This window comes from Phycodurus eques, chromosome 16, assembly GCF_024500275.1.
Source record: "Phycodurus eques isolate BA_2022a chromosome 16, UOR_Pequ_1.1, whole genome shotgun sequence".
Taxonomy (NCBI): domain Eukaryota; kingdom Metazoa; phylum Chordata; class Actinopteri; order Syngnathiformes; family Syngnathidae; genus Phycodurus; species Phycodurus eques.
In genome coordinates, this window is record NC_084540.1 from 16,890,125 (window position 1) to 16,913,302 (window position 23,178).

At 42.4% G+C, this 23,178-nt stretch overlaps 1 protein-coding gene across 1 annotated transcript in view; it reads right to left on the reverse strand.

Moving 5' to 3' along the window:
- The window catches only part of gjc1 (gap junction protein gamma 1), a 36,865-nt gene that overhangs the window by 12,431 nt on the left and 1,256 nt on the right, over window positions 1-23,178 (reverse strand). The gene's annotated exons all lie outside the window — the stretch shown is intronic.

Below are 23,178 nucleotides of genomic sequence, written 5' to 3' on the forward strand. Positions count from 1 at the left end.
TCAAATCTTTTTAAGAGTCGATTATCCTGTAGATATTTTGTACAGCAAGTACTTGAGCAATTGCCAACCCCCCCCCCCACAAAAAAAATCTTTTTACTACTAACATTATATTCTCATATATGAGAGCTGGACTTCTTTAACTGCATATGTTGGTACTGAATGTATGGTATAAACTGTACAGAATTTGAGACAACAAAATCAGCCTTTTGCTAAACGGTTAGTATTCGCGATTAGCATTAGCACGTTGCGATTACCATTTTAGGTAAAAAAAATAAAAAATGCTAACTGCCATTCTGCTCACTCATACATCTAATAGTGTCTTCAAAATCACTAAGAGATGCTCCTCTGTTGTTTTTGGCAAAGTTAATCAGTGACCCAACACTGCGTCCGTCTGCACTAAATGTCTGTGTGAAACATTGGTTCCGGCAGCGCAAACATGGTTCCAGGCAGAATTTTTATTTATTTATTTTCCCCCCAGCCCTAATTCACATTGAATTTGAATTTATTGAAAAATGTCCTTGCGCAGCTCGGAAACTTGTTGCGCTGTTGGCGGTTGTACTAACAACCAGAAGAAGTTGAATCTGTGGCTACGAGAGCCGAACAAAGAGCGAATGTTTCCACGTAGATTTGCACATAGCACTATGAATGCGGCGACTGCTGCTTCCTGCAAAGAGTCACGTCAGGACACCAGTTGGAAAAGTATCCAGAAAGGCACTTCTTGACTTAAATGCTTTATGTCAAGCGCCAAGTCCAGTGAGCGCTAACCCATAATCCCCCTTCTTCACTTTCAACTCCCCTTCTCCTCCCTTCCCCCGCTCATCGACTGCTAATCACGCAGAGCCGTGAACAATAAGAGATGTTCGTTTGATTTGCTCTAAATCCACTCACTAGTGCTGGTGGCTCAAATTAGGGCGGCACGCTATCTCCGCCCGGCTCCTTATTTCCGCCTTTCACACATCCTGGCCGGGGCAATCCTCTTTAACTTCATCCGGTGTCACTCAAAGTGCACAGGCGCCGGCAATGTGTTGGAGCAATTTGCGGGGACTTCCATCCGTGTGAAGTTGAGGAAGATGATTTGGTTCTCAGATTTCACGTTTGCGATACGTCTCTGGAATAATAACCTCCCATAATCTGATGGCCTGGCCTCCTTTTGATGTGACTCCGGCTCAATCTGCTTTAACGGCCTGCTGTGATGAACAGTTCATTTGCAGCAAGTGATGAAAGTCATCCTAATCGAATTTCATCTTTTTTTTTTTTTTTTTTTTTTTATTTATTTGAAATCACTGTTTAAAACGTGTCACATATGGTTTTGTGTGTTTTTGTTTTGTTTTGATTTTTTGTCACAGTTCCAGCAGAGTTCTGTCGCTTTGCATCTTTTAAATGTTGAAAAAATATATTGTATTTGCATTTTGACTTCGTGGCCACTGCAGCACAAATCCAATTTCTCGCTCTGACTCGTCAGATCTCAAAGTTCACCAAACGTTTTCCTTGCAGTGGTGTGCAAAAGCATAATTCAAAAAAATGTATTCAAACATATTATTATTATTTAGTTATTTCCTTCATTAAAAACGTTTAAAATTAATCGATTATCTGAATTTTATTCTGCCAAACATCGTAATCGGCATCGGCCGCAAAAAATAAAATAAAATCCATATCGGTCGGGCCCTAGTTAGTGAGCAAGTTGATCCTAAAACACGATTCAGAACAAAAATGGAGGAGAGGATCAATTTTTCTTGTACTTTTTATACTTGTGTGCGTGCGTGCGTGCGTGTCGGAGTGAGTCAGAATGAGATGTTCCTTGTTGTGTCTTGCGCAAAAAGTGCATGCGTGTCCACATGTGCAGAAAGACCTTTGCCTTTGGTCACAGCTTTGGAGGACACAAGGAGTGTGTGTGTGTGTGTGTGTGTGTGTGTGTGTGCGCGTGTCTTCATGTTATTCACATTCTGCAGCAGAGCGGGCCCAGTGTTTCTCTGCTCCCGTCTGACAGTTGGGTGCCCGAGGCCTCCTTTGCTGCCCAATATGGCACACCTGGATGCGCACTGGCGCCCGTTCCGTGTCTTCCACGAGCCCGTTAGCGTGTTAATAATAGCCGGCAAATCATACGGAGGCTTCATTCACCTTGATGACTCGGCACGGACGAGGATTAGCGACGACTTCATTCAAGGCGCATGAAATCGTTCCAAATATGCATTATTAGCGGCTGCCATCCTATCGCTGTGTATGCGGTGAAATGGCATATGGAGGATTAAAGTGGGATTAGAGCGCGCACGTTTGAATTTGTATCGCTTCTTAGGGCTGGCTGTGCATTTTTTTATGACACACCACGTGTTTATTAGCCATCTTCTTTTATGGTGTTGTGTTTATGGAACCGTTAATTGCAGCAAACTGCAAACAATGGAAATGAGATTGCCGATAAAAAAGTTGAGGGAGTTCATTTGTGCTGCGCTCTTGGAGAAAACGTGCATTTTTGTACCGGGAGTGTATCGGTAAAAATAAAATACAAAGGCAGTATAAAACTAAAACAGTTGTAGATGAGCGCTGGACACTCGCAATGGACACATCTTTCGGTCATAATGTTATCATATGAAAAGATACTGTTCAAATGATGTAATTTTTTTAGGAAGCTTTCGTTACTGCTTTAATTTGACGTGTGACTCACTGTGGTTTGTTGCAAAAAGTTTTTTGACCTTGTAACCCCCTTGAGAAAATGTCATTAAGGTGAAAGTCAATGTCATGTTTAACCTTCAAAATTGACTGACACTCTTCTTCTTAGGCTTGTAAAAAAAGGCTTTTGCTAAATAACAATTACAATTTTAAAAAAAATCCTTGCTAGAACTACACACAGCCTCATTTTTATTTTGCATATCATCCGTGCATTGCATTTAAAGTTGGAATTTGCATTGTCATGTATTGTTAGCAGGCCTTGCATATGTGCGTGTTTGTACATTATTAACGGACTTTAAATGTTTCCTGTCGAACACACACACACATACACAGAAAAAAAATATAATTCCACCAAATTCCAGCGGCAACTTCCCATTCCAAACAGCAAAGGGGAGCTTGGCGTGCTGCGTTCACTGACCAGCCCCTTCCCCCGGCACCCCTACCGTGTGTCAGCCAGAGACTTGACTAACCCACTTATGCAGCTGCATTTGCATCCCGGGAATTGAAGCGAAAGATTTAAATGGCATCAGTCTTGCTATTAAAGCAAAGCAAAGCATCAGACAAACAGGGAGGGGCAGCTCACTCTCTACGTGCACGTGTGTGTGTGTGTGCACGTGTGTGTGTTTGTGTGTGTGTGTGTGTGTGTAGCAGCAGCTGCAGCTCTCCGCCTCGATCCACACTGTAGGGGCCATTCTGCTGTCTAAAAGAGCGATGATGAGAGATGACTTAGCGGATTGTTACACGGGACGCACACACGCGCGCAGCACGCATGCACATAAACGCGGTGCGGAGTGAAACGCAAGGCCACGCCCCCCTCCCGTTCCGCGCAGTCGACAATAGGCACGCCGCCATTAAGGCTCTGCGCGGGTGCGCTTTGAGGCCGAGTCATGTATGTCCGTGTCACGGCGGGCCAGAGGGCAGACGAGAGGGAGTGCATTGTTGAGGGGTGTCTCGATCCGATCTTTGAAATCGGAAATTGGTCCGATGTCAGCAAAAAAAAAAAAAAAAACAAGGATCGGGATTTAAAAATCTTAGATTTTACAGCTCTTATACAAGCAGTCCATTCCATGCGCCGCGCCAGCACTTTATCGCAACAACAGGCTGCTAAGGTGCTAACATAGTAGCAAGGAGTAAGAGTGAATGTTGCTTGCTTAAAGTACTTTATTGACACTCTAGTTGAAGTTCACTATAAAACTGAACAGACATAACAAAAGAATTACACCTATTGAATGTTCAGATACATCACAGACTTAAGTTTCTTTCTTCGTTTTTGTTCACAAAAATTGCTAGCTCATAACTAACAATGAATGGAAAACCCCATTGACATGCTAACGAAAATTAGCATTGAACTCGCAGCTCTTATATCTCTCAAAATAATGAATACTGGTACACAAAGTCTGTATAAACAAATACAAAGAGACAATGTAACAATACTCTCTGACATATTATTCAAACTCTGCGAAAAATAAGTTATAGTAACAATATTTGATCGTGACCTCTACTTTCTTTGTTACTGCAAGTGTGTATCTTATTGTGTGTATCACACTGCCCCTCAGAGGTCAAGACGTACACAGCAATTATTTTATGTAGCCCATTGGTTACTAATAAATGGGTCAGTTTTTCTCATATCCACTGTTGCTGATTATTGCTGTCTGAGTAATATCCCTCGATCAAACCTTTTCTAACATTCCATACTAAAAAATAAGTAAATTATGTACGATTACTGCTGAAATCAGATCAGACCCATATCGGTATCGGGTAAAACTCAAGGCTGCAATATCGGTATCGGATCAGAAGTGAAAAAGGTGGATCGGGACATCCCTCGTAGTGTTGTCAGCTTTACATGTCGCATTGCCATAGAACCGGAATTCCCAAGAATTTGTGTGTGGGGGGAGGGGGGGGGGGGGTGCTCAGAGATAACCAAAAAGTCTTCTCCTTCTACAATAGCTTTGACTATTTTGAGCATGTTTGCATGAATGAACGTGATGTTTTTCAAATGAGCTTTTTAGAGGTTAGGGTCTGACTTAAAAAGTTTGTCTGGCATAGAAAAACACACACATTCACGTCTAATGAGCTGAGCGAGTGCATCCACGGCCGGTTGGAGGCCTCTGTGCTCACGCGAGGCTCTCATGCAACGTCCCATTCATGAGGCTAACAGGGCTCATCACAAGGCTGCTATTACAACATCTGCTCGTGAGCATCCCCCCCTCCTCACCCTCTGGGGGCGGGGGGCTCCTCACTACACCCGCCCCCCATCAAATCCACTCGCAACGCCGCTAACTGTCGATCCCGCTTTCCCCCTCCCCCAGCGCTTCTTCCACATCCTCGCCATCCATCATAGACGCTTTTACACCTCATATGCACTTCCCGTCACCGAGGCTGAATTATGTTTGCTGTCAGCCAGCGTTAGAGGTCACATATGCGCTCGCCCTCAAACAATAACTCCTGATTGTCGATATTGAAATACACGTTGTCTATGAAGCCACTGTGTGAAGAAGCTTACACGTTTGGATTTGGATTTTCCTCACTGCTTATCAGCTAAGACTTCATAAGGACTTTTATCGTTAGTCTTGTTTGGCTTTGGGCCTTTTCAGTGCTTTTATTACAGGGGGTGAAATTATGTTGAATTTTAACTTGAAATATATGAGGAATATTAATAATGGCAGCCACATTGAAAATCTGTCACCCTTCCAGCCATTGCTGGAGACTATGATTTAAGTAGCGGGTGGTGTTGAAACCAACAGTTGAAAGTGTAAGCGTATTGTGACAAATAAGTGTCAGGGACAACTTCTTTACTTATAGATATAATTTTGGCTTCTTTTCTGCCAGATAATGACATTTTGAAAAAAAGAAAGCACAAAGCAGTCGGTTTCACGGTTAGAAATGACAAACTAAGACTCGGCTGGAGAAAATTACCGTATTTTCACGACAATAAGGCACACTTAAAAGTCTTACATTTTGCTCTTACAGAATCGAGCAGCCGCGGGACAATTCAAGATCGACGAATCCATGGTTCGCAAGTGGAGGAAGCAGGAAAACGAAGCTGAGTTTCCGCTGAAACAAGGCGAGGTGAATTAATGGATTAATGAGCAAAGAACAACCGGGAGAAGCATCTCTACAGTCACCATTCGACTGAGGGCAATAACGCCTGCAGAAGAAATGAAAATCGAACATTTTCAATGAGGTCCATCTTGGTGCTTTCGTTTTATGAAACGGCGCCATTTATCCATCCGGGAAAGGACTACCGTGGCGCAGCAAAACACACCAACCATACCAAATGACTTCATCAGGGGGAAGAATTGGAAGGTTTTAAACTTGCCAAGTGAATCCCCAGACTTGAACCCTATAGAGCATGTATTTTACCTGGTACAAAGGCCGAAGTTGCTATCAAGCAGCAAGCTGTGCTTTTGTGACAAGAGGTTTAATTATGTTGAATTTAACGTGAACTACCTACGGATTATTAATGTGCGTGGGAGAACGCTGTCACCCTTTAAGACAATGCTGGACTCCTTGTGATTTAAGTAGCCGATGGTGTTGAAAAAAAAAAAAAAAACTTGAAAAGAAGAAATATACGATCCCCTAAGGGAAACGGACCTGGCTTGAGATGATGACACTAACAAACAAACAAAGGAGTTTATGGGGGTCAATAAATGGAAGGTTTTAGTCTGGCCAAGACAATCTCCAGACTAAAACCCATTGAGCATGTACTTTACCTGCTCAAGAGGAGACAGAAGGGGGGAAAACACAAAAACAAAACAAGGAGATGAGATGAAAGCCGAGAAAACCATCATGCACAAATTGCTATGGCACACAACTGCAATTTCTGACAATAAATGTGTACTGTAGCGAAACAGACTAAACTGGACTACTTCTAAATTGTCTCTCTGAGAGGGCCTATTTTTTTGCCATTCTATCATGATTGACAAATTCGAGTAATTTGGCACTAAAGGCCAATTTGTCTCCAGAGTCAACGCTACAAAAGCAGACCTGCGACACATTTAATCAAAGTCCTTAATAGATTATAAATCTGAGCAACGTCCCCTCAGGATTTAATACAACAGCATTAATGAATCGCTGATTAACAGCCGCCTCATTAGAGAGGGCTCCGTCTTAGCACCTGACAATTCACTTTGAAAACAGCGCAATGTCCGGAGCCGCTCAAAGCTAGCGTGAAATTGGCACTTAGCGCACTGCTAATGTCTGGACGTGTATCGCGGTCGTGGCGATGAGTCAATCAATTACAAGCATGCGCGGCTTCCTGCGGAGATTAATTAGGATTGCGTAATGAAATGTGGGTTCTGCCCTGTGGCGGCCTCGCGCTATTTACGGTAGACCTCTTGGAGCAACGGCCGCTGATTTCCAGATGTCAGATCACGTCCTTTGTTGGAAGGAGGACGTCAAGGAGAGTACAACTGGAGCTGGTTTTATTTGCACATTCCACCATCAGAAAGTGAAACCGGAAGAAAACATGAAGCACATCGCTCACTTGGCAGCTACTGTGATCCCGTTCATCACGGGAGTTATGTTCCAGGCCCACCCGCGATAGACAGAGACCGTATAAAAATCTTGAAGCTTTAAAATACCCCACTCACGAGCTTGAATCACATTGAAAGTTATTCAAGCACACTTTTTAAACGCATTGTAAACGTAGTGGAACACAGTTTTTTTTCAAGCATAAAATGTCCTTCAATGAAAATTATGCTGCTGCGTTTGAGTTTGGTGTGTGCACCTTGGTCACCTGGGGGCGGTATAAGACAGATATATGGCTATACTGTACTGGAAGCTCAGCTCCTCTACCGACATCTCAGTGTGGCAATAGTATTAGTCCTTCTTCGCAGAAGATAAAGAATATATGCGTGTGACTGTTTCATCGTTCTGCATGTGTTGCTCCACCGTTTAGGTTCAGATATACATAGCCTCAAGGGTAACAATACCGGCGACAAAGATGCTAATTGTTAGCGCTTGTGCCTATGGTGGTTCCAATTCTATGTTAGTGTTAACCTTGTGGAGGTTATGTAGTTGTTTTAAATACACAAAGTGTAATTCTCCTTCATTCTAACCTTCATTTTAGATTGGCAATAAACAGCTAATAAGGTAATTATATCTACCAAACTGACACTTGTTGTGAAGTGAGTTGAGTCACCTGCCACCATACAACGCTCATATATCAAATCTGCACTCGCACGTCAAAGCAAAAAAATATCTCGTATCTCGAAAGACCGATAAGTCAGGTCACTCCGATTTCAAGGTGCCACTGTAAATGTATTTCATTTATCAATATTTGCCTTTCACACAGAAGCAGGTGTGAATTGCGACAGCGGCGCAACTGAGCACACTTTCACACGGCGACATGCGACAACTCTCAAGTCCAAAACCTCGGAAGTAAGTCAAGGTACCAGCGTACTTGCTTTTACAGGCAGTCGCCTCTTTCACAAAGTGATCCTGCACCATTGGAAGTAGAGCTGCCGTTTGTCCGCCGTTGCCTTTCACACAGAACCCAGCGAAGCAGACAAAGCTAAGACAAAGTTGTGCAGACAGTTAGGAATGTTGGCACACACACACACACAGAGTGGCTACATGTCCTATTAAGGTTCTTTTTGTTGTCGACATTAATTCTTGATAATCTGCGGCTCCCAGAGGACGTGAATAATTCAGTGAACATAAACATTAACGCCCACCAGGGTGTCTGCTGCCGCGCTGCTGCTGCCCTCCCACCCACGTTAGTAATTCACACCAATGGAGCGACGGTCTCAGTGGGACGCTCAGCTGTGTGCGAAACACTCAGTGGAAGGCAGCGAATGTTAAAGCTGGAGCATACTTTTACATTTTGGGGGGGAAAAAAGAAAAAAGATTTTAAAAAGAATTAAAAATGCTGGTAAAAGAAAAAAAAAAGATGCATTGATTTTTACATGATGAGCTTGAAAGAAATAGTGAATTTGGCTAATGATTATAATAGCAGGAGCACAGACATCCAAATAAATGAAGTAATGACTACCATCTAGGAACTTTTTTTGAAATTTCTTTTAATCCACAGGACAAATATATAAATAATATTATAATATACGCTTGGTAAGTACAACAAATTGGAGCTATAACCCTCTTCCCACGTTAAATGGGATTTTTTTATTTTTATTTTCTGAGTTGTCAGCAGGAGCTATTACAGTTTCCCTTGAATGAACAAAAAGGATTGTTTTTAATTTGAATAACACAACAAAACAATAATAATTTGAAAACATTGAATTTCCTTCAGACACTTGAGGAAAAATTACCCTTAATTAAGCAACTATTTAATGAAAATAAATTAAAAAAAAATTTTTTTAAATCTACAAAAGATTTATAATGTTTGTATGGTAATTTTGGGTAGAAAAAAATAAAGGGAAGTGGGCTTTTCCAAAGGTATTCTTTAAATCAAAAACAATAAAACACATGATTTGAACAACAAGACAAAAACAACAACAACAACAAAATGGACTGTCAAAATAAGACAAAATAACTATTAATGGTTAGATTTTCTTTATTCATTATTTGTGTATTAATTTTAGATGTCACAAAAAAAACTAAGGCAAGTGTGTATCCATATAGATAGATTCAATATTTTTCCAATTTTGCATTTTTGTTTTAATAGCAATCAGCCACTTTTCTCCTACTGTATTCAATGTGCTAAGGCATATTGTGTCCAAAATACAGCCCGGGGCCATTTGCAGCCCACCGTCTATTTTTAGGCGGGCGCCGGCATATACTAAAAACAATGTTTGACATGGTGCGCACCGTTATTTAAAAAAAAAACAAAAAAAAACAAAGTGGGGGTGGGCAACGTGAAATGTGTGGGAGTTGACAAAGTGGGGGGGAGGCGACACCCACATTCTCCATGCGTGCGACGCCCCTGACAACCACAACTATTCATATTACTGATGAATTGGTTTTATCCAGAGTTTTTCTAGATGTGCAAAGATAAAAATAGCATTTCTCAGTGAATAAAGTTGTTTCCATTTCAGAAGCAAAAATGACTTCCTCCGCTTTCTGCTCCGTGTTCAGTTTCAACTTGTAAACACATCACATTAATGATCTTTCAGTAAATGCTTTAAAATTTGCCATCTTAAGACAAATTGCTCCCATTTTGGTTCGGAATGTGGAGATGGTATTTGGCAGCTGCGCAGGACAGGGACGAACCTAAGATCCAGAAAAATTCACCGAGCAGCAAAATAACTACGATATACATCAAAACAACATATAATTAATTGCTTGATGGATTGGTTTTAGTGTGTCTAGTGCCTACAAGACGAAAAAATTTCTAGTAGCCTTAGCATCGTTCGATTTTGCTGGATGTGGCCCTCGGTGGGAAAAGTTTAGACACCCCCGTGTTCAGCAATATTAACGATGGAAGCTTAGGAGCGAAGGAGGCTTTTGCTTTGAGGTTATTTCAATTCATCAATTAAAAAGCAACCATTCAAAGATGTAACTAGTGCATAAAAAGCAGGTCAAGTCTCTTTTGTGTGAAAAAAAAAAAAAGCTGACATTTCTTTCCTCCCAGAACACTCCGTTATCCGCCCTGAGCCACGCAGCCACCCTGCAGGAGGTCACGTATCATATAAACGTATGCGCTTCCTCTGCTCCAAATTGTAAACACGACACGTGTGCCGGAGCGGCCCTGAGTCCTGACCCTCTTTCTCCGCTCACAAAAGCCACAGGGACACGGCTGCCGTTTACGCAGCCGCCGGCCTCGGGAGGAGCAGGGGGGCTAATACGTTTGGCATCGGACGCTTTTCAAGTGACGCTCGTCATCAGCGTGCTCGCCTCGCGGTCTCTTTTACGACTTTTGCTTTTTCTTTGGCTTTTTTAAGAGGGTGTATATATTTTCTCACGTGTTTGAGAAATTTTGTGAACGTCTTTTTGGCCGTGATTCCCCAAGGGACAGCACGTTTGGCGCAAAAATCACTGCTCATCACCAAAAGAACGAAGCATAAATTGAAGCATGGTGGTGGCACCCTCATGCTTTGGGGCACTTTTTCTTCAGCTGAAAGTGGGGCCCAATTCAATTATTTATATATAAATATATTTATATATAAATCTAAAACATATAAATACTCTTACTTTTCCTCTCGAAAAGATTTTATTTTTATTTTTTTTAAAACATTGAATAAAATTGTACAGGTTAAAGGCCACAATGGGGGAAAAAGTTTTGAAATGATTTGTCTTGGTCATTTGGTTATATCACAAAAAAATGGGCATTTGAACAGTGTGGTCACGGTATCCACTGTACAAGGCATACAGTAAATGGTCATGAAGGCAGTCCTCTGTAGTGAAAAAAAAAAGTTTAAATTACACTATTATTATTATGTTGTTGTATTACAGACATACAAATATGGAACTAAAACATAATTAAATAGAAATAAATTACAAAAATACGAAATAGATAAAAATGAGTGATGAATAACTACAATGGAAATTGCCCGTAGGTGGGAATGTGAGAGCGGATGTTTGTTTGTTTGTATGTGCCCTGCGATTGGCTGGCGACCAGTTCAGGGTGTACCCCGCCTCCTGCCCGATGATAGCTGGGACGGACGGGCTCCAGCACGCCCCGCGACCCTCGTGAGGAGAAGCGGCTGAGAAAATGGATGGATGGATAAAAGTATCAAATACACAAAACATAATCATAAAATACAATTTCAAAATTCTAAAGGAAAAACTCAAATGTTTTTTTTTTTAAATAAGCCAGTTGAAAAATAATACAAATTACAAAAGGTATAATCTTATATACTAAAGATTGTGTATGTGTAACATGCCACACACATTGCTATTGGCCGACACTGACGTTTATTTTGTTTTGGGCACAAGGCTTTTCTGGAACGTTTTCCATCCCTTCATCCGTTTTCTGAGCCGCTTCTCCTCACTAGGGTCGCGGGCGTGCTGGAGCCCATCCCAGCTATCATCGGGCAGGAGGCGGGGTACACCCTGAACTGCTTGCCAGCCAATCGCAGGGCACATACAAACGAACAACCAGTCACACTGGCAAATTAGAGTTGTCAATTAACCTTCCACGCATGTTTTTGGGATGTGGGAGGAAACCGGAGTGCCCGGCGAAAACCCACGCAGGCACGGGGAGAACATGCAAACTCCACACAGGCGGGGCCGGGGATTGAACCCCGGTCCTCAGATCTGTGAGGTAGACGCTCTAACCAGTAGGCCGCCGGAATGTTTTCCGTTTCCTCGAATAAGCACTTGAGTTTTTTTTTACCTGCACATGAACATGAATTGTTGCTGCATTTTAAATTTTTTTTATTTCGCTCGGCGACGCCTCAATTATTAGCATTAGCCGTCACTTTTATTCCTACTGCGACGTGGGCACCCCAAAAAGTAAAAGTCAGTAAAAGGGCGGACGCCTCAGCGTCTTCTGTTATTTCACAGAGTCAGCCCTGCACTGCCACTGTCAGCTTTCTTTTTGGAGTCAAAAGAGATCAAAAGGCGGCATCCAGCGAGCAGGAAAAGATTAAAACGGCGAAGCGAAGTCGGCGCCAACATTAACAATTGATTCTGCGTCGGCGCCAAACTCAGCAGATGGCGAGCGAATGAAAACGGAAGCGAGCGATCGTTTTTGAGAGCACACGACACACACTGAAGAAGGAGTGTGCCGAAAGGAGGGCCGCCAAGGCTCACAATATGTCACAGCCTGCGGCCCCTGTGCAACTTTAATCATCCCACTCGGCTGACACGTTTAGTCCTGTGAAGAAAAAAGTGTTTTGTTTTTTGACTCAAATACAGGGGCGTATGTCATTTGAGGGCCCACCGCAAAAGTATGGGGACACTCCACATCCATGTCCTCCACTGACGAATGTTCTTTTCTTTTAATGTGAACTCAGAGATTTGTTTCTAAATACATTATACATGTTTGAAGATCATTTTTAGAGCGCCTCGTTGTTGCGGCGTGGAAAAGCCGCATTTGGATATATTCCAGCTATCGGCGGAATATATATATATATATATGTAAGTGGATGCATTTTCCCAGCTCAATCGTGTAGTTATGTGTAGGCATAAGAAAAAAATACCAGGCGAAGTAGCATCCATTTTTACAGAGCTTAGTAGTGGTATATATTTGATTGACAGCTGGCACTGGAGCAGGGCGCGCTTTCAGTTCCTTCAGCGGACACGCCCACGGCATTTGAGAGCGTAGAGAACGGCTTGATTTTTCACCATTTTGAAGCCTCATTTTATAAACCTGGTGATTATTTGAATCATCCAAATTTGGCAGGGTTGTTAACAACACTGTGCTGTCGTGTGTCAAATGTAGAAGACATACAGGTGTTGTTCATTTGATTGTCTCGTACATGTAGTCGGGTACTGTAGATTAAGCATTTTTATGTTTTTAAGCAAGTGAACAAAGGCTAGAATGATAATAGCTGCTTGAAAAAAAAAAAAAAAAAAAAAAACTTTACTGATCAGTTTTTATGAGACATTTGGGGGCCCGTGGAAATCTTGGGGGCCAGGAAATTGCCTGTGTTTGGCTAATAGTAAGCAAACGTGAGTAAGGTCATCACAGAGCTTTTTAAGGACAACCTTTTATTTTTTTGCATCTGAATAAAGGTCGCCTGGAGGAACAAGGCACTTTAAACTCTGGATAAATCCTTTCCGGCTTGAGCAAAAAAATCCTTAAAGCGTGTTTACAGCAACTGCCTCGTGAAATGTGCCACGGCACACTCTCAAGACACCACAGCCTGCTTACGTTAGCCTGTTATCTCGATTTTACTGTAAAACCATGTAAAATCTCTTCTCCCTTAATTAAGTAATTCATTCATTCATTCCTTACAATTAAAAGATAAATACAAGTAAAAGTTAAAACAAGGAGGGGGGGGGGGGGGAACAAGATTAAACAATAGAAGTACTAATAAAATAACAAAAAAATAATAATATGGCTGCATTTTTTAAAATTTAAAATACAAATTCATATAAAAAGCAGTCCGAAATGTGTACCCGTTCCAAATGGGTACGCTTTACTTCCAAAGGTTACAAATGTGTAATCGAAATAAATACAAATCAAATAAATAAAAAATATCTAAAACTAATTAAAAAAAATAATAATAACTGTAAAAAATCTACAAGACTTAGTGATTAAATAAAATAAAAAAGTACAACAAATAATGAATTACAAAATATAATTATTAATAATAATATTTCATTATGTGATACAGTTACATATTTACATAAGACATTACATTACATTATGGTGACTAAAAAGCTAAAAACTGATGCAGCAATCATGTACAGGAGAGATGGGGAACTGGCAGCCCACGCCCACCCCTCGATTAATGACCCCCCCACCCCCACACCCCTCCCAAATCAAACATTATAAACATATTTACTATACCTTATCTGTTTTAAGTTGAGTAGCATCATTCACCGCTTAGCTTCCACCAGGTCTCCTCCATCAGGAATATAATCAGAAATAGGAAGCAGCTTATATGGTCAACAAATTGAAATGCAAGCCTATGTACAGTAGAGACATTGTCAGCCATGATTGTTTTGTGGCGCTGATGAGTCATACAAGACCAACAGAGGATCTCTTACCTCGGGGAACGAGGCTTTGTCGTGCAAGTACAAGGAACAGCACACTCGCATCTCATATATTTGGTAAGGCGCCGAGTAATGCCCATCTTAGTATAAAATACATTTATATTAAACTTATATACTTATATACATATATATATATATATATAAAGTTATATACCCATACCAGTTGTTTGTTACAGAAAATTGAAAAGTGGATCGACCAAAAATAGTGCAGACTTTGAAAGGATTAATAAAACAGCTGCAAAGGAGCGTGCAAGTGGTGGTATGCACGGTGAGCAGCTAGCAACGATAGGGCGGGGTCGTGCCAATGAGTGTTTTGTAGCTAAACATGGACCAGTGAATTTGTCTGCGTGAGTGAAGAGGGGGGGGGGGGGGGGTCAAGAAGGGTGCGACAAATTGAGAGAGGGAATAGGAAAGGGCATCATCGCATCACGCACGCACCACCAGGCCCGACACAACAATATGCATAAAGAAACTATTTCAAGTGAGGCCTTAAGCACGCATATGTCAAGTGCATGCTTTGCTCCTCTCTCTCTTTTGTTTTTTTGTTGACTTTGTTTTGTTTCGCGCGTAAAGTCGCATATTATTATTATTATTTGCCTGCCGGCTCGCACGAGAGCATCTGCGCACCCCACCAACACCCCCTGCCCGCACCTCTTTTGTCCGAGGCATCGCACGAGGGCGTTGCGCGGCTCGCATCGTCTTGACGCCTCGTGGCCACGGAAAACCGCTCATGTATGAACGTTACTTTTGTTTAGCCGTGACTGGGGGACACAACAACAGAGAGGAAGAGGACGAGGGCCGTCCTGGGAGACGCAGCGCATGCCGATGACGTAACAGTCCGAAGACAAATTGCTTGTCAAAGCGGCGGTTAAGTTGCTCACGCTTCGGCTTTGCCGATCTGATTGGCCGCTAACTAATCACAAAGCGAGGGGTTTGCCCTTTGCCAAAGAGTTTCTCCTAGAGTTGCAGCTTGAATTATTTGTGTCAATGAGGAAATTGAAGTTGCTATGTCTAGACAAAGATATTTATACTTTGATGTTGTTGTCATATATTAAGCTTAAGTAGCTCTAATGTAGCTTCAAGTTATGCCCTAGTTATTAAGTTATTGCTTCATGTCCATGTCATTCTGTAACTTGTGTTCTGTATTGCCAAGTAATCCACTTTTGTACCGTGGATAAGTGATAGTACTGCCACTTGGCAGCTGCTGAAGGGAACTTATAAAGTACCTTGTACTCTAACTTAGTTACTTTAAAAAGCAAGTAATCAGTAAAGTAACTAGGTTACTTTTTTCAACGTAATTGCGGCAACACTGCTTAGAATCGCCCCTGCTAGCGTAATACTAACACATAACGGAAAACGCCTGAGAGGAGCTAACGATTAGCATCGATCTTTGCGGTGTTAAAACCCTTTTTAGCATGTGGAGCGACACATGTAGACATATAATGTACAGTAAAAATACACACAGGCATATAGTGTTTTTATCCTCTGCAAAAACAAAACACCACATTTATTGCACATACTGAGTAACCCAGAGTAGTGGTGACTCTTCTTTCTTTGTGTCCGTAGAATTATATTTTACTGACCTGTGGTGGCAGTAAAGGCGCAGCACACTTAATTGAATTGAAGCAATAAATAATCATGTACAAACTGATTCATTCTTCACAGTCTATTTAATTAGGTTATTACTAAGTCAGAATAATACAAGGAAAAAGTCATAATATTACGGGGGGGAAAGAACATGAGAATAACGTCAAAAAAAGATGAGCTAAAAAAGTAGGTTCAAGAAAATGCCCCTCAAAAAAAAAAACAGAACGTTGTTTGCATGCGTGTGCTCTTCCTGTGACGTTCGGACGGAGGTTTCCATACGAAGACGTAGAAACAGCGAGAGCGTGTCAAGGCAGCGTGGCCGACCTCTGGGTTTGAGCGTGTTGTATATGGGACATGGGACAAAAATAAGCCCAGTATGTGTGCGTATATGTGTGTGCGTGTGTGTGTGTGTGTCCTTCTTGCTATTTTTATGGGTGCAACCCCCCTTGTAGACGCTCCATTGAGTAGAATTAGCGAGACATGTAAAGCGCTGCCGGCGTTTACAGTGACGCCACACGTGCATCATAGATCCAGCCAATTAGAAAGCACGGACGCCGAGTGTTTACGGTGGGTTGAATGATGGCGTGTGACCCAGAAACAGGGGTTGTGACCTTTGGGAGTGAGGAGAAGGAGAGGGGGTGTTCTGACACAGAGCTGATGAAATGGGAGTAATGTGTGCATTCGCTAGCAGTGACTCACCACAGCACGAGCTGCAAAAACAGCCCAAAAATGTCCTCTCTCCGCATGGAAAGTCCACATTCCGTGCGTTTGTGCACTCGGTGTGCGGCTACTTTGGTCTGACTGTGTGCACCCATTTGTGTGCCCCCCACAACCATACCCTCATGTGTGGCAGCGCGGCAGCAAGGCAGCGACAAGGTGTCGGACCCGCGGCCTTTGGACTCGACTGCTCGGTTCCGCCGGGAAGCTGACGGTGAGCGAGTGGGACGGCGGGATAACTCTCCACATGTCGACCAATCGGGCGGAAGCGCCTGTGGTCCGATGGGTGTTAGCATCAACGACGATGACGACGCCCCGCCCCACCCTCAAAACAATTAAATTATGTTGTACGGTTACAAAATAATGGCTAGAAATGATGAACAAATCAAATGTAAAAGCGTTGTAATGTATTATATGCAGTGGTGCCTTGAGATACAAGTTTAATTTGACCACGCTCGTAACTCGAAACACTGTTTGGGCCTTACCCCCCAAAAATAAAGAAATAATAACAAAAATGTTTTCAATGCATTTTTACTGAGAAAAAAATTGCACTGTATAGTATTGTACTTGATAAAAAAAATAAGCACATAATTAAACAGAATGTAAAGAATGAAACAGTTTGTGCGTCATGACATGTCTCATTTTCCCTATCCCCAGAAAGCACCCCGCTAACAACGTGGCCAACACATGCTTGCGTCGGCATGTTGTTGTTGTTTTGTAATGTAAAAGTGTTTGCACTGAGTCATTGCTCTGACAAGTTGACACCCCCCCCCCCCCCCCGAGAGCATTAAAACTGCTATAATTGCATTACAAGGACATTAAAACAGGCGTAAAAATGTTACGAGCGTCTTTAACGAGTGTTGTAGAATCCCCCCTCCCATTTTCATTTGATATTATCTCTTATTTATCTTTTAAGCCAAATAGTCCACCGAGGCTATTAGAAAAACATTCATCAGATTTGCGGCCTCAGTGGTAACCCTTGGGAGCATTTGCATCGATTGAGTGTTTACCAACAATGTTTAAGTGGAAACAGAGGTGGGAATAAGTCACATATATGCGAGTCATAAGTAACCTCAACCTTCAGTTGACAATCAAGTCCCAAGTTACTGTGGCGAAAATTAAGCAAGTCAAGTCGAGTCATTATTACTTGGGTTAAACAAGTCGTACATCACATCTTACAATCTTGCTCAGTCACAAGATATAGTATAGTCCCTGCTGTCTACTGACTGCGGCTGCGGAGCAAATAAAGTTCATTGTCGTCTACGCTCGACCCCGAACGAAAGGCCTCACTCACGCTCGCCTGTCACGTTGTGGTCCCGCCCCCCTCGGACCCCCAAGGGGAAGTGGCAGAAGACCTGTCACCCCGCATCACGGCGACGGCCCGAGCCAGTATGTAAATGTGTCAGCGCGCGCCAACTCACGAGTTGGACATATCGCTTTGAATATGCGCGCTCGACAATGACTGGAGCGTAAACACGGGCTTCGCTGCGTCCGGCACGGGCGCGTGCGTGTGCCGCGGATGTCCGTCTGCGCCCATGCCGGTACGTTACAGTGACATTCCCAGTGGGAAGGTGCCTGCCGCGCAACTGCTCTCATTTGCTACAATGCCCATTTGGCCTTCATAAGCGAAGGCTCGGTGACGTGCCTCCTCATCTGCACGCGCTCAGCACTTTAGCGTCAGCGTGAGACAGGCTACGTTGGTGAACTTAACAAGTCAGGAGAAACACGTGCTTCGTTGGTCTAGGGTTATGACTCTTCCTTAGGTCGCAAGAGGTCACGGATTCCAATTCAGGATGAGCCCGGAAGCCTTAATTTAAGCTTCAACCTTAAATTTCCAATTGCTACGTTTCACACCAAAAAGCAACCAGGGAAAAAAAAAGCTTTAGAGGGGCTACAATAATAAAAATAAGCATGTGTTTGAAGACCTCAAGCCTTTTTCACAGGCAGGTTGGAAGGGGCTATGCTGGTGAAATTAGTATGGGAATGTTTACAAGTGGTCCAAATCTTGGACGACCCCCTATAGCTACGAATAGGTAGATACGACCGGTCCGTTTGAGCTGCGCGCCTATGGTGACGCTACGCCAGGAGGGTAAAAGTTGTCATCACATTTCATGCGTGGAGGGCAAGAAAAGCAAAAGACTAAGAATGGCGGTACATCGTGCTGCACGCGGTTCCGTACAACGCCGTACAATTGCGACAAGGGACTGGGAGTAACATTTGGTAAAAATATTGTTTCCCCTAAAATGTCATCTATTGATAGCACACACTTTGGCATTGACAAAAAAAGTCAACCTAATGAAAGTCAGTTGAGAAACGAGCAAGTTACGACTTAATTTCAATGTCCGCGCATTGAACGTTGTCGTTCCCAACACGGCCGCCACATTGGCACGTCGGTTAGCCGGGCTGCTACAGCGTGCTGGCGTATCTAGTCTTTATATCTATGGAGCCCCCCCCCCCCCCGTAAGACTTCAAGGATCTTTCGTCTTCGAACGGCAGCGTGAAAGCTCGCATGAGAGCAGTCGCTTGCAAAATCAAATCTCAGACAAGACCTTCGTTAATTGAAGTATCTATAGCCCCTTTCACACAGAATTGACTGAATACACTTCAAACATAGGTTGCAATGTTGCGGAACACCCCGACACAGGCTTAGCGCTACACCTACCAAATGTTACTTTTAAACCGCCTGTTTAAAAGTAACAATATTATCCTAGAGTACAACTCTGGTGTAGGTCACGGCCGAAAACAAACCCGTTCGCAAGGGGTCACGTCCGCCCGTGGGGTCCTCGTTTCCCTTCGGAGTCATCCTCAGTCATGGACAATGCAACGCCCCCAAACGGACAACTTGATAATGATAAACTTCATAAGAAGCGAACAGATTCTACCGATTAAACCGATTTCAGGACAGCCCCCCAGTAGCTTTCATTTCACATTTGCTCATTTAACTCTTTTCATCCTCTAGATGAAACGACTCTGTTTAAGCCATAAATAACTGCCCCCTCTTTGAAACCGTGAGAATGTAGTGAAAGACCACACTAAAGTAGATTTTTCAGATGTGTACATTTTAGAATTAGAATCTTTATTTGTACTTCTTACTCAAAATACACTCATTATATCTTGTTTACAGTAATGCTCAAATACATTGGCACCCCACTGGCCATGACTGTATAAAAAGAAACATAACGCTTTTTTTTCCTGTCTGGCATAAAGTCGGACAAAACTTTCGGACAAAACTTTTCCCATTTTAAGTCAATTAGGATTACCCAAATTATTTGTATTTGCCAGAAGGAGGTATTTTTAGTCATTTGCCAGAAGGTATTTGCCAGAAGGATGTATTTTTAGTCAAATATATATAATAGACACTACAGTTATGGCTAAAAACACTGGCGCCAATGTTTTCGAGCATGATTATACCGCTGTGGATGACGGCATAACGTAAAAAAGATAACTGACTCGCTGTGGCCACCGTCGATGAGACAAGCCGAAAATCATAACAACGTGTAATTTTAAACTATCCCTTTAGGCCCCGAAAACAGGCGCCTTGTTTACAGTGTGACCTCTTCACGGCCATTGAGGTGGTTAGTCGACAAGAAGCGTCGAGCGCCATCCTCGCTGCTGCTACTCTAATTTGGCTCACAGCAACTGGCAAACCCGAAAAGGCAGAGCGACGCGTAGTCGGAGGGAATCCAGACTCGTTGGCAGGAATCTAGACGGCATTTCCCCTCAGCGAGTCGCACTCTGAGGATTAACGCCGGCTACGTGTGCACGTCTGCCAAAGCAGATATAAACATAATACCTTGATATTGCACATTGCTCGACGCCCCGTTTAAATATATACTGGAAACACGTATTCAGTGCAGCAGGCGCACCGCCGGCACCTCTCCAACTGCTCCTTTAGAGATGGGGGCATCAATAAGTGTTGACAGTTTACGCTATGACCATAATTTACCCTTAATTTACCCTGTGTTTTGCTTCTAACCTACAGTATCTTAAATTATTTTAGCAGGTTTAAAAATACTTTTGTTTATTTTTCTCAAGCTGCTGCGCATACCCTGAACTCCGCACCCATTTTTATGTAAAGTGTTCCCGCACTACTTCGCGTTTCACCTTTTGCAGATTCAGTGCAATGTGGATTTGTGTTTTCATATCCATATCGCGCATAATTCGCCATATGGCGGGAGCTGCATTTTGACAGTCCATTGCCATGTCTAACAAAAAGCATGCATCACCAAAGTGTGCTGATATTTCTTTTCAGCGAACATGTTAATAACCTTGACAACATGTAGACTGTGTAATTCAACGGGGAAAAAAAGAAAAAAAATACATCTCGTACTGTATATTTATTTATTGGTTTATTAATGTACAACCCCAATTCCAATGAAGTTGGGACGTTGTGTTAAACATAAATAAAAACAGAATACAATGATTTGCAAATCATGTTCAACCTACATTTAATTGACTACACTACAAAGACAAGCTATTTAATGTTCAAACTGATAAACTAGTTTTTAGCAAATAATCCATCCATCCATCCATTTTCTGAGCCGCTTCTCCTCCCATCCCAGCTGTCATCGGGCAGGAGGCGGGGTACACCCTGAACTGGTTGCCATCCAATCGCAGGGCACATAGAAACAAACAACCATCCGCACTCACATTCACACCTACGGGCAATTTAGAGTCTCCAATTAATGCATGTTTTTGGGATGTGGGAGGAAACCGAGTGCCCAGAGAAAACCCACGCAGGCACGTGGAGAACATGCAAACTCCACACAGGCAGGGCCGGGGATTGAACCCGGGTCAAAAACCGACAATGTGTAAAGGATATCACCACATGAGCTCAGAAACACTTCAGAAAACCAATGTCAGTCAATACAGTTCGGCGCTACATCCGTAAGTGCAACTTGAAACTCTACTATGCAAAGCAAAAGCCATTTATCAACAACACGCAGAAACGCCGCGGGCTTCTCTGGGCTCGAGCTCAGCGAAGATGGACTGATGCAAAGTGGAAAAGTGTTCTGTGGTCCGACGAGTCCACATTTCAAATTGTTTTTGGAAATTGTGGACGTCGGGTTCTCCGGGCCAAAGAGGAAAATAACCATCCAGTCTTTTATGGGCGCAAAGTTCAAAGGCCAGCATCTGTGATGGTATGGGGCTGTGTATGTGCCATTGGCATGGGTAAATTACACATCTGTGAAGGCACCATTAATGCTGAAAGGTACATACAGGTTTTGGAGAAACATATGCTGCCATCCAAGCAAGATCTTTTTCATGGACGCCCCTGTTTATTTCAACAAGACAATGCCAACCCACATTCTGCACATGTTACAACAGCGTGGCTTCGCAGTAAAAGAGTGCGGGTACTAGACTGGCCCGCCAGCAGTCCAGACCTGTCTCCCATTGAAAATGTGTGCCGCATTATGAAGCGTAAAATATGACAACGGAGACCCCGGACTGTTGAACAGCTCTTTAAATAAAGGTAATTTGAGTGTCCAAAAAACAACAACCCAAAAATATGTTTTCAATAAAAATTTATTCAAAAACAAAAACCCAAAATTTGGATGTATGTTTTTTTTTCTATCAACAGTGGTTGTTGTTGTCAAAGTGCTCTATAAATAAAACGGAGTTGAGGTGAGTATACAAAACAAATAACCAAAATATGTTTTGGATAAAAACATGAAAAAAAATGAACACAATTAAAACTTTTTTTTTTCTCTTAGCAGATTTTTTTTCGATGCAAAATAATAATAATAAAATAAACAAATGTCCAACAAAAAATATTGACCTCTAAATGTTGGACAACACAAACATTCTTTATGTTTTGCATTTAAAAATAATTAACTCCTCCAAATGCGGAGACGTGTATTTTTTGGTCTCCATGTTTTGGACCAAAAAAACCCAAAACCACAACAACAACTTTGACTACAGTCTACTCACACATGTAAATGTATAATTGAGCCTCTACTGGCTGCATCATGTGACACATTCCTAACTGCAAGGAAACAGGAAGTGCATTCAAGAGCCCTAACGACAGCCAATAGACGTCTTTTGAAGCGTGCCACGAAGCAGCTAGGCAGCTACCATCACTGAAAAAGCCTGATTAATTGCATGTAATTCACTTTTTTTTATTTTTTATCAATTACAGTATAAATTTGATCCTAGCAATAATCTGGGGGCGTTTTTAAAGCACAAATTAGGAAGCGGAAAGTAGCATTAATGAAGATCCGGTTTTGAGATTGAGATTTAGTCGCCGTGCGTTATGCACTTTGAAAGGTTACAACTCCATCTAATGAGCCTTCAGCGTGACGGAGCGTCTTTAATTGCGCACCTGCCCCCCAAGAATGTCATTCTGGCTTTTAACTAGAAGGAAAATAAAGTCTTACAGCACATGCTGGTATTGATTCTCATAAATGATCACAAGTTATTAAGATCTCCGTAAAACACGTAAGTAACATCAAATCCGGAAATCATTTTTTTATATCATATTTTCCTCTAATAGATGCCCTGCCCCCAGTAAACTGCCTATGGACCACAATCTCATTATGTGCATGACAAGTGTCGTTTTGTTTTTGTGCGTCACTCACGCACAATCTCACAAACTACACTGCAACACACAAAGGCTGCGGAGAAAGGTTGAACAGGAGCAATTTT